The sequence below is a fragment of the Syngnathoides biaculeatus genome, chromosome 16, assembly GCF_019802595.1.
Source record: "Syngnathoides biaculeatus isolate LvHL_M chromosome 16, ASM1980259v1, whole genome shotgun sequence".
NCBI classification, from domain to species: domain Eukaryota; kingdom Metazoa; phylum Chordata; class Actinopteri; order Syngnathiformes; family Syngnathidae; genus Syngnathoides; species Syngnathoides biaculeatus.
Window position 1 is genome coordinate 10,893,853 of NC_084655.1, and position 13,011 is coordinate 10,906,863.

General features: G+C 42.0%; 1 protein-coding gene across 4 annotated transcripts in view; it reads left to right on the plus strand.

The window, feature by feature from the left end:
- The first annotated feature begins 4,422 nt into the window (after positions 1-4,422).
- prr36b (proline rich 36b) overlaps positions 4,423-13,011 on the plus strand; it is a 30,933-nt gene continuing 22,344 nt past the window's right edge. Inside the window, exons 1-2 of one of the 4 annotated variants that reach the window (XM_061846220.1) lie at positions 4,425-4,804; positions 5,266-5,323. The gene's annotated coding sequence lies outside the window, so the exon portion shown is untranslated. Of the gene's footprint in view, positions 4,938-5,265; positions 5,324-13,011 lie in introns of all 4 variants that reach the window. The other 3 variants (XM_061846221.1, XM_061846217.1, XM_061846219.1) reach the window with 3 other exon arrangements.

Consider the following 13,011-nt stretch of genomic DNA (forward strand, 5'->3'; position numbering starts at 1 on the left):
ACGCCTAAATAAAATGTATTTTTGTGAGTTTGCCAGACAGCCTCGTTGTGTTTTCGTTCAGTTGCTGGACAGTGCATGTTCATGTCAAAACAATGAGATAAATAACACAGAAACTCTGCAGTGGGGTACAAAGCCCGGCCTTTTCCTGTCTGTATTGCCACATGCAACTGCTTGTGTTGAAAAAAAAAAAAAAAAAAAACCCTCCTTCCTCTCTTTGTTGGGCTCCTTAAGGCTATGCCAATATGTCCGTCAGCACCGAGCCAAGGTGCATTTGTAGCCTACCGGATTCCCCGCCTTCTTCACAGTTTCCTTTGCTTCGATATAAACACAGCTTCCTGTGTACGGCATAATCATCTATTTACCAAAAAGCTACCTGATGTAATTTTAATGGGTCCGTTCATTAGTTGTTAAAAGCAGGACAAGCGTTGTTAAAACAGCACATGATGCCAAGCATTATAAAGGAAAAGCTTTCTAATTGCTGTGATGCACTGGCCTTGAGGATGATGGAGAGTTGTACGAGGCCAGTCGAGAGCTGAGGAACTAAAAGAAAACTGTCGGCAACTTAGAGCGAGACTAAGCAAGTGTCAGAAACGAGGTACAGTACATACGTTGGAACCTTCACAGTCAAGCTGGAAAGTGAAATATAGCATCGGGGTCGGGAGGGGGCCAAGATACACATTTATGTCTGTGTTCAGGTAAAAGGTAAAAGACAAGTGAGCAAATGACGAACAGGTAAATGGTAATGTACCTGTGAATATTCTCATTCATCCAGGTTATTGGATTCTCAGGGTATTGAATCAATCGCAACTCTCAAATGGATCATGAGAAGATAAAGACTCGGGCCCTATACCAAGCTTCAGACCATCCATCCATCCATTTTCTTAGCCGCTTATCCTCACGAGGGTCGCGGGTGTCATGAGTAAGGCTAGAGCACAGCCAAGACGGTGTGGCCTGGCCACCGTTCCAAGCGGTTTAATCTCTGACACCTGTCGCCGGTCACAGCTGTGTCACATGAGGCACTGTGATTAGACAATGTATTTAAAGTTGGAGTTTTATCACTGGCATTTCCCAGTTCGTTAAGTACGTTTTACCGCATCCTGGGTTACTCTGCCACTGCGCCATTATAGTCCAGTCACGCTTTTGTTTTGCTCTTTAGTTGACTCATAGTTATCGGACCTTGTTTCTTGTTTTGTGGATCCTGCCTTCTTGGACTGTGTTGTCGTGCACAACGTATTTTATAATAAAACCCACTGAACATCATGTCCTCGTCTTGGAGTCCTGTATTTGGGTCCGCTTGTGCACCATTGGTACGTGAGAGCAGGGAGTGCTGGAGCCTATCCCAACTGTTAAAGGGCAGGAGGCGGGGTACACCCTGAACTGGTTGCCAACCAATCACAGGGCACATGGAGACAAACAGCCGCACTCACAATTATACCTAGGGGCAATTTAGAGTGTCCAATTAATGTTGCATGTTTCTGGGATGTGGGAGGAAACCGGAGTGCCTGGAGGAAACCCACGCAGGCATGGGGAGAACATGCAAACGCCACACAGGCGGGTCCGGGATTGAACCTGGGACTTCAGAACTGTGAGGTGAACACTTTTACCAGCTGAAGCACCGTGCCACCAGCTTCAGACTAAGCAAAGCAAATGTATTTATATAGCACATTTCACGCACAAGGTAACTCAATGTGCTCTACATGATTAAAAGCATTTGAATACACATAAATATAACATTTGAACTCTGATTTAGAAACATTCACACTTGTGGCGGACGTCACCCCTGTTGGCAGCTTCAAGTTGTGTGCAGCATAATAACTAAATGTTGCTTCACCATGTTTGCTTTGGACTCTGCGCTTATTTGACCTGTCGATCTCAGCACTCTACTGGGTTCGTGTTACGTAAGCATTTCTTTCGTGTATCCACAACCTAAATCGTTGAGTGATTTATAGACCAGCAGCTAGAACAGTTTTAACTGCTTTTAAGCATGAACTGCTGAAGGCTGCACAGATGAGAGGTGAAAAGTATTCTAAGAGAACTTGAATAGTCCAGATGTGATGAAGTCAATACCTTGTTCAAGCAAATTCTAAATGCACTACACTCACGATGCAGATTTTGTTCAAATTCGGAGGTTCTGCTGATTGGATTGATTGCAATGCCAGAATAAAAACTTCCCCACTAAGAGAAAAGCGCTCCGCATTCTGGAGTCTCCGCACACAAAAGAAAGGCGGCCCATCCAGAATAAAGCATGAGACAAAAGCCCGGCTCATGCAGACTGGCGAGGCAGCTGCTGGGAGCTGAGCAACAGCCCGGCAGACAGACACACATGCGCATGCCCACCCAGTCCATGATGAAAAGCCTCATTCCGACGAGGAGTGCGGCGAACAATGCTTGCAACCTGTGAAACAATGCCTGTCACTGTCTAATTGTACACAAGTTAACCAAACCACGTGTGCTCCTTCTCTTGGTTTCCTTTTGTCGCAACAACCTCCATTGTGTTTGCTTTGTCTGAATGGGTCAACAGGTGTTCCATATAGTAGATGCACAGATGCCAAATATTCTAATTCTAGGGTCTCACAAAAGTGTCTTATTGCACATAATTATGGAGATTTGACCAGGCTTTGAAGATGACGAACGCCACAAACGAGTTCATAGACATTACAAGCTTCCAATTCAACACGAGGTATGGGTGCCTGTGAGTATGTGGGTGTGTGCATGCATTCATCCATGAAGAAAGGAAGAAAAGGTTGTGCAAAGAAAAGGGGTCTTGGGGGGCCTAGAGGGAGGGAACAGACAACTAGGAGAAACTCTGGCAAGAGATAGGGTGACTTGCAAGAGGTGACATCATCTCTAATTTGAATAATCCCTCAACTGTGATGTGATTGGCTGTGTTTGGAAAATGCAGTGTCCCCCCTGCTATTCGCTATTCACGCCTTTCAATTTCGGCATGGCGCGCTGTCTGTTCAATGATGCCTTCAGGTGGTATCAGTAATTTCAGGCTTTCACTAGGTTATCATTGTGTTGTTCAGTATCGCACGTTTTATTTGACGTATTTAACTGTAAAATGTTTTTTAGAAAAGGCTGAGGCTCATGTCAGTTTGCTCGTAGACAGACTTAATGTAGATTGATGATTAAAATAGATTCAACCCAAACAAATCACTTTTGACAAATGGTTTACTGGAATATGCAACATACTTCCACCATGTGTTTCCACTGTGTATATAAAAGACAAATATAAATGGTTTTGTGGCCCATTCATACAAACAACTGATGGTTTCTTTGATGGTTAGAACCCGTGTTGGAAAGATTACTCAGAATGTGGATCGTTCAAGTTAAAATTTACCCTCTTGAAAATGTTATTTTTTTTATTGTGAATTAATCTGCCAAAGTCATAAAACTAATGACCTTTGATTACCTTTTGATCATTTCTCTTAATTTTGAATAAATGCAGCAACTGCACCATTGGATCTCATGTCTAAAAAAAAAGTGGTTAAAACTATTGTTTTAAAATTAACCACACATTTGTTCTTTTCCACTAAAAAGCATAATAAAATATAAATACAAAATGTTTTTGTTCCATTATATGTGCTACCTATCTGTAAAAATGATACCATGTTCACCGATTGACAAATGTACATAACTCAGACAAGATTGTTTTATATTTACAACCCAGATAAGTAAATGTTTCATTTAAAAGTTCAAAATGATGATGCATATATGAAAGAAAAATCAATGTTACTAATAGATTGTGCTACAACTTTGTGCTGTACGGTCATTTTTGTATTTATTTATGGATATATAAAAATCCTAGGTTTAGATACATAAATCTTAGCTTTGGCAACCATTTTTCTGTCCATCCATCCATTTTCTTAGCCACCTATCCTCACGAGGGTCGCAGGGAGTGCTGGAGCCTATACCAGCCGGCAGTGGGCAGGAGGCAAGGTACAGCCTGAACTGGTTGCCAGTCAATCGCAGGGCACATCGAGACAAACAGCCGCATTCACAATCACACCTAGGAGCAATTTAGAGTGTCCAAAGGAAACCAGAGTGCCCGGAGGAAACCCACGCAGGCACGGGGAGAACATGCAAACTCCACACAGGCAGGTCCGAATTGAACCTGGGACTTCAGAACTGTGAGGCTAACGTTTTACCAGTTGCTCCACCGTACCACAACGATTTTTCTAATATAGCTTAAATTGTGACTCTGGAATTTTTTCAAAAGCAGCTAATTTAACTCCAGATTTTCCTTTCGTAATAAAATAGACCTTTTAAGCATAGTTTTGTTTTGCATTATGTTATACTGTATGTTGTGAGGCTAAACGGTTGAAAGGATGGATGGATCTTTACATGTAGGCCTGCCGTATTTAGTTACTCCCCAACACTGTCCCATTTTAGTCAGTCGTTGGGTGCATTGTATAGCGTTTTTCCGACATTTCCACGAGACACGAAGGCATCCTTCGCCTTGGTCTGTCCATCCACGGCTTCAACGTTGTGGGCGCGTGCGCGCGACAGCGCGTTTGCTTAATGAAGCGTTTCGCTCTCTCTCTCTCTCTCTCTTTCTGTCTTTCTTCCTACGAGTGAACGAGCATCACTTGTGAAGGAAAAAAAAAAAAAAAAAGAACACGTTCGAGAGCGAGAACTTTCTTATCCAGCGGCTCGACTCGAAGTCTCTGTCGCAGGTCCACGATTGTTCCGTTTCCATCTTCACTTTCTCTTTTCTTTTTTTTTTTTTTTTTGATACCCGGCGCGAGGATCCACTCGGGGCGTAGCTGGGGAGGCTTTTGCTAGCTCATCGCTGCTCTCACCGGTAAGCGCGACATTGAGATTTAGCTAACACGCTGGCGTCAGTTTGTAACTCGCGTGGTTTGTTAGCGGTAATTTTCACAAAACGCCACTTAGTGGAACGCCATTGCAGTGGGAGACGGATGTCGAGCGTTATTGTACGTACCCCCGCTACTCAACAGTTAGTTTTAATCATGACATCTCATGATGTGAATGTCTGTATGTTTTCTTGGTGACTATATAACTACGTGTTGTATAGATGGCATGTTGGCTATTTTACATTCACAGCGTGTGGAGACCGGTTGATGGGGCGGTGGCAGGCAGCATTGTAGCTGGATGAGCCCGCCACCATACCATTGAAACTAAGACAAATCACTTATACAGCCTCGTTTTGTATAATAAAGATTGGCCTTTTTCAAATGTTTTACTAGTTATTGTGCTCTTGTGTTCCACAAAAAAAAAAAAAATCCGTTTTCCCCCATTAAGCCCCTCCACCTTATCCCCCCTTCCACATCGCGGATGGCCATTGTTCTGGAATTGCTGGGTGAGTGCTGAAAATTTTTCTTGTCTCAGTTAGGGAGGAAAATGCCAATCATGTTGTTTGCATCCCAAATTAAAAATAAACTTTTTAACTGAAGTGCAATAGAGACACGGTCGATGAATAATTCACCCTGACCTAGTTAGTAGAGACTTTTTTTTTTTTAAGATGAAATATATAATGTGGCTGGGTCTGAAGCTGGCGTGTTATCAGGGCTGATGAATGTCACCCCTGAAAGTGATCAGCTATTGTGCTTTTGGAGTTTATTGCTGTAGGGGCTGAGAGCTGCTCCTTTACACACTCACTTGGTGACTGAGCGCAACAAGACAGACACATTAGACTGCCCCCCCCCCTAGAACAATGGGGAGGAGAGATGGCTGCCAGTTTCCACAGAATTACTTACCAAGAGCATATAACAATGTGCAAAGATCAGAAAAATATTGCCCATGCCATATTGCTGTCCTTTTCCCTTTGAGGTTAGGTCGACATTTCTGTGGCTACAGTGGGCGTGGATGGGTGTTATGTCATTGAGCTACCGGCATCATTCAAAGTAAAAGCCATCTTAGCCCCCCTAATAAAAGCACTTTTAAGGTTGAGCCACAAAGGGCTCGGAGACACCCCATTACTCTTAAATGTGAAGTGGGCAAAGACATCAGCTTGTCCGCCCCCATGGTGCACGGATGAGAGAATGGCTGACTCACAGTGTTGGTGGTGTGGCAGGGAAATGGAGGACAGAGAAGGCACACAGACCACAGCCTAATGCAATCACATGAAATTGGATTTTGCTGCCATTAAAAGCCACATTCTATTTTTATTAGGTAATTTAAGTTGGCTTTGAAAAAATAAGAGCGGCCTTGCCCTCACCAGCTGTTGTAAAGCATGACAACTCCCATAGGGAAAAAATATAAAATCTTGAATAAAAAGTCTTAATTTTCCATGAATGAAGTCATAATATTGTGAGAAAAGCTGCAATGTTACCAGAATAAAGGTATATTATATGAACAATGTCATCATATCACAAAAATAAAATACATTTTTCAAGGTTAAGGTTTTTAGTCCTTTTTAAATTACAGTTTTTTCCAAATAATAATGACTTCATTCTCGTCGTTGGACTTTATTGTTCTCATTCTGTAGCTCCTCCCAAGTAGCTGTTTTATGTTTACCAACATTTATCATGCTTTCCCTTGTCATGAGCAGATGTGGAGCTTGTTGGCAAGAACTGTAACACGGTTAAAAGAATCTATGTCGCTGCCACCCATTGTAAGGATTTAAAAAAAAAAAAAAAAAACTTCAATGAAAATCAGATGGGCTCAAACCTCAAGCAAAGTAAAATAATCCCAGTTCGGATCAGCACCAAAATGTACACTTTTATAGCTATCCACCTCTGTATTATAGTATTTACACAGGAATAAAATAAAAGGGGCGGCATGGTGGAGCTACTGGTTAGACCGATGGCCTCACAGTTCTGAGGACCGGGGTTCAAATCCCTGGCCTGCCTGTGTTTTTACATGTTCTCCCCATGCCTGTGTGGGTTTTTTTCCGGGCACTCCGGTTTCCGCCCACATCCCAAAAACATGTGTTAATTGAAGACTCTAAATTGCCCCTGGGTGTGATTGTGAGTATGACTGTTGTCTGTCTCCATGTGTCCTGCGATTAGCTGGCAACCAGTTCAGGGTGTACCCTCCCTCCTTCCTGATGACAGCTGGGATAAGATCCTGCACTCCCACAACTCTCATGAGGATAAGCGGCTCAGAAAATAGATGACTGCAAAAAATAAAATGTCAAAAAGTGGAAGAAAAAAAATACCGTCTTTGCATGTTTATCTGGATTTGTATTCCAAAATAGACTTTCTACAATGTGTCATGGAAACCTGTTATGTGATTGTTGCGACAACATGTAATGACAAATGTAATAATTTTAAAACTATAAGAGAAAATCTTTCAAGTTGAATGTAATTTCAAATTAATACTTTAGTTGTCTATATGATTTTTAGCTGTTTTAACAACACTAACAGAATTAAACAATTTTTGTTATGAACTATTTTGACTTGTCTTACAACTTAACACATTTTTACTTGGCTTGTCACTTAAAATTATTTATTGAAGTACATTCTTAATGAGAATGAACGATCATATTGTCATTTTCATACGAAAGCTTGCCTTTGGGCCATTTAGAATTTAATTACCTATTTTGCTCCCAGCTGGCCTCTCAAGCCAAGAGGGGAGATGATTGTTGCATTAATAGACTTGTGCGTCAGCTTGCCCTTAGCCTAAGGACTGGTGTTGGGTGAATGTGTGACTCCCCCAGTTCTCTAAATCTGAACTGTGACAAGGGCAAGCCTGTGCCTCTGGTCATCAGTCTGTTTTCATCCAGAACGCGTGATCCATGCACTTCTCAGCGTCATAAATTATGTTGCGCTGTGTTTTAAACCATGGTAACAGCACAACTGGAGCTAGTTTTAGGATGATTTAATCGGTGGAAATGTTTGAATCTCCTCAACTGTTTCGGTCTAAAAAAAAACTGCTGGTGGCAGTGCATTTTAAAAGTATACGCCCATGATAAAACAGATTAATATCGGTATTGTCTTTGGGGTCCAAGTCTTGGTTGCTCTTGTCAAAGTTATGAGGGTTGGCAGTTGGCACTTGCGCTCTATTCAATAATTTGCTGTGTTTGGACTTTCTGGATGTCTTTAGTGGGTGGATAATATGATTAACAATCCCTTTTTTTGTTACAGTTGGGTGCTATAAATTCAAGAAATTTGTCAATAGATATGCTCTACAGCCTGTCTCGTACATAGTGGTGTCTGCAATTGATATCGCTGGGCATTTACTGGTCTGGAGCAACAGCTATTTTGTGTTGTGTATGATTATGTGAGAAATTTTTGAGTCTTCTTTTATGCGTGTGAAATGTCAGCCATTCATGCATTAAATGCTCACGTTGACATGATAACTTCTTTTCCATAGATACTTCGACAAGTGTCTCAATAGCCACATTTCCTCCCAATATATCAAACTGTATTTACTTTTTTTCTTTCTTTGGGAGGGCATGGTCTAAGAGTAGTTAGCGATGCATCGTTGCAAGATAAGCACCACAGTTTGTTCATAGAGTTGTAGTTATTAACTTTGTGCATTTGATCAACGAGCCACATTGTTTGTCTTCCTCCAAAGGGTTCCATCTGGAACGTGCCTTGTTCCATTTCAAACAGGTCATAATCCTCTTATGGACACAGTTGTTCCACTTATACTTGCCCAGTCTGTGTCCATGTCCCGCGCAAGATCCAGAGTGCTGAATTCTCTTGGGTGCATATCTGCCACCCTGTCCAGATGCTATGGTTTTACCTGTGTGTGTATCTGCTCTATCTTGTGTCGCCTATCCAAGCCACCAGCTGGTCCAGGGCTCGCCTGATCTCATTTACCCCCAGAGAGGACCTTGTTTGTGGGCAGACAGCCCATTATGGAGATGATCCAGCAGCTCTTCAAGTTACAAATTAGCCTTAGTTTGCCTGTTGCTGAATCCTCTCTATGCATTGCATGGACTAAAAAAAAAAAAAGTCCCATCTTCCTTATCTCCAAGGGGAAAGGTTAAAAGCATCAGAGAAACACCTGCCCACTAATGCACTTCCTCTACAGTGCTGCTTGCCAGACTCTCCGCATTGTCTCGTGGGATCAATAACCACACAGTTAAACGCTGGACTGTCACTGAAGTCTCAGTAGGTGGTGGGCACCAGCCAGGCTGTATCAGTGCCAGCACTGCTGGAGCCTTGTTTGTGGCTGGTTAGTAGGCACTGTCTACCCTCTTTGTTTAATGACTGACTGAGCCTGAACCTCTTCATCACCACGCTATTGTTTAATTTCTGGGCCATATGGAGTTCACAACTATCTGTGGTGTCTCTCCTTAGTCTGCAATGTCATGATCATCACTCTGCCCCTCTTGCCCCCACAGCTCTCGGCTTTGCACGGTTTGAGGGTAGTTGAGGGCAACAGTACAAGATCAGCGTCTCAGTCCAGGATTAACAAGTTCTGTCTCGTGTTAATCTACCTTACCACAGAGGTGGCAGGGGAACTACCTCTGTCAGGACAACAGCAATAAGAGAATAACCGGTTTTGACATACTTTTGGCATCGAGGTGGTTCAGAGAAAGAAATATACGGCCCAAAACTCTGATTGATATTTTGGTTATATTGCCGACACTTGTTCAGATGTGTTAATATTCCTGAAGACATCTTACCAGTGTGTATATTTTATCAAATATGGGTAGCAGCCACACTGCTCATTTAAAGCATTCAAGGGCATTTAAAAATCTTGGCGCGAAAGTCCATTGAGTTCTGAGGATTAGTACCAGCTTTCCTAATCGCTTGTACTGTATCTGTGAACCAGGTGCCTGTCACGCAACCTGCTGCTCTCTTCCAAACGTGAAGTAAACAAGAAGACACAAAACGACTTGTACATCCTCACAGTTAGGCCTTTGAGCTCTGATTGTCTCAGTACTATCTCCGACTGTTTAACTGATGGGAAACTGATTGATGCAGATAACTGTGCACAACTAAGCAGTGGCAATTAGGGGAGGAGTTTCTCTGCAATCTGTACAAGGTAGGTTTGTGTAATCAGTAGTGTCATTTTTATCTTAATATATTTTACATTAATTTATATTTTTGACAAATAATTGAGATCCCTTTTGTGATGCAATATAATGTGATTGGAAAAAACAAAAACAACATCCCATCTTCAAGCTCCCTGCTTGCTCAGACCTCCTATTGACTATTCAGAGCGGCATGCTTTGTTTGGAATTTGTGCGAGGGACACAGGCGGTTTCCTGACCTCAAGTCGGGGGTGTTTGGAGAATGTTTATGCTCCGATAAGTGTTCCGTTGATGAAGGCATTTTTGTGTGACAGTCCTGCAATGGTTATTTCGTTTGGGATTCGAGAAAAAAGAACATTTTTGTCTTTTTTTGGGAGGGTGATTGTAGCATAATTATTAATGTATTGGTTTGGTTTGGTTTCTACACAATATAACCCTTGGGTTTAATGTAGTGTAACTGGGCCAGATAGTTGACCAAGACTGCTCTTTCGTTTTTCTGGTGATTGAATGGCCAATCTCCGGCCCCATGCCAGAATGTGGCGTCTTGATTCTAAGAGAGGCAGTGAATGCCGCTCTGCAAGGGGCTGAATCTGACATTGTTGTACTCCCCCCAAAGAGGAATGACTTTACTTGCAAAGACTGTTGTATACACGCACACAACTACACACACAAAATCACACACGCACACACACTTTTGTACCATTGGAGATTGAATCAGGCTATTGGCCTATTTGTGCTTTTGCTCTAAGCAAGTGAAGATTAAATTATTCAACCAGCGTGGCAATGTTTGGCTTCAGATTTGAAATCATGATGAAAATGTTTATATATTGCAACCTTTCAAAATAATTAATACATTACTGTTGAAGGGATAGGCGCCTGGAAAAAAAACCACACCGATATGGAATTTGTTGTCCAGACATTGGCTCCAGTATTGCTTTACAAACGCAACCTTTGTTGTGTCACAGGACTGATAATGGTTTATGAACAGGTCAGAGACCAAACACTGCAGCTGAGCATCTTGTTTGCTGCTTGTGGAGCTAAAAAGTACATCAATTAGAGGGTCAGAGGCCACCAAATGCTCATTAACCATGTCCTCAAAAAGCAGACCCACACCAACTGTCCTTGTTTCCCTTTGCACTTCATGAAAGCTTTTTCATTGTCTTATCATCTTGAATACTTCAGTCAACCTTAAATAGTGGATATAAAAAGTCAAATGTCAGGTTTTTGTTGTACTGTAATCACCTCTCCTTTGTTGGGCCTACGTTCCAGACCGCCCTCGAAGTAAGAATTATTTAGAAAAATACCTTATGTAAATACACTGTAGCCATTTACAACATCAACATTTTTGTAAGGTCTTTAAACATGCTTTTAAAACAATACAACTATATATTGAGACTGCAAGAGCAATGGATGACAAAATAACAATTAGGGCATGGACTCGCACTTTAAATAGGGGCCCTGTAGCTCAGTGGTTAGAGCACTGGTTTGATAAACCAGGGGTTGTGGGTTCGTATCCCACTGGGGCCTCCACTCCCTGAGAAGGGTTGCGTCAGGAAGGGCATCCGGTGTAAAAATTGTGCCAAACATATGTGCGTTCATCTGAGATGACACGCTATGGTGACCCCGAAAGGGACAAGCCGAAAGAAACTTTACTCGCACTTTAAATCCACAGCCACTATTTGTAGTGCCAATAACAAAAGATTTTCGGAATAAAAATGAAAATGTTCGGCCTTGTACTACTCCAAAATAATAGTTCAACAAATGATATATCCAATTTCATAACTGTACTTGAAAGAGAGTTTATTTGCATGTTTTGGCTAATGCATTTTAGCTATCTCTTTCTTTCTTTTTAGATAACCATGGTCTTAAATCTAAGAAGTGTGGAATATTTTGTCCTTTTTAAATGAATACAGCGTGGCAGCATTGCAGCTCTTATCAGAATAAAGTAGTATTTTATTTAGATTTGCTATGATTTGAATCTGAAAATGACTCTCATGCCAATTCAAGTTACCACCCATCCATACATAGTTGTTGGATATTGCAGGAACCCAAAGCATGAACATGGCAAGTGGTTACTTTACAGGAAGAAAATTAGACCAAAATATCCACCCATCCATTTTCTGAGCCACTTATCCTCACAAGGGTCACTAGAGTGGAGTTTATCCCAGCTATCTTCGGCCAGGAGACGGGGTACACCCTGAACTGGCTGTCAGCCAATCGCAGGGCTAATATGAACAGGCAACCAGTCACAATTGATGTTCTTCAATGAATCTATCATGCATGTTTTTGGAATGTGGAAGGAAACCGGAGACACTGGAGAAAACCCATGCAGGTAGAGTGAGAACATGCAAACTTTACACAGGTCTAGCCAGGGTTTGAACCCCAGACTTCAGAACTGTAAGCCAGACTCTTAACTAATCGCACGCCGTGCCACTAACAACAAAATATGACGTATGACTTGTACAACTTAAATATTTTTGGGAAGAGGTAATAATAACTGAGATGATGTGATTGCACAACTGCGCACACCCTCTTATAACTGGGATGTGGCCATGTTCAGAATTAGCCAGTTGCATTCAAACTCGTGTTAAAAGGGTGTCAGCACACACCTGCCACAATTAGAGTCCCCCAGATTAACCCCAAATAAAGCACACTTTCCCATGTGTAGGAGATTTTTTGGCAGGTCGAACTTTGTGAAAAGTTTCAAAGAAAAATGTAATTGAATTGTACAGTTTATCTGTCACATTGATGGCAGAAAAAGTTTGTTATATCACATAAGAAAACCTGACATTAAAGCAGAGGTGTGTTGCCTTTTTATAATCCATCCATCCATTTTCTACCCATCTTATCCTCACTAGAGTCACTGGTGTGCTGGAGCCTATCTTTGCTCACAGTGGGCAGGAAGTGGGGTGCACCCCAAACTGGTTGCCAGCCAATCCCAAGGCACCTTTTTTAAAACCCACTCTATATAATTGCAAAACACTGCATTGCCAACGATATGGTGCTTTTTTTCAATCTGCCGTCATCCCTACCCCGCCCCCACCATCGCTTCTTCCTTCCCCCACAATCCCTCTCTTTGATTACTATTTAGAGTAGGCCCCGGGGATAGAAGAAGG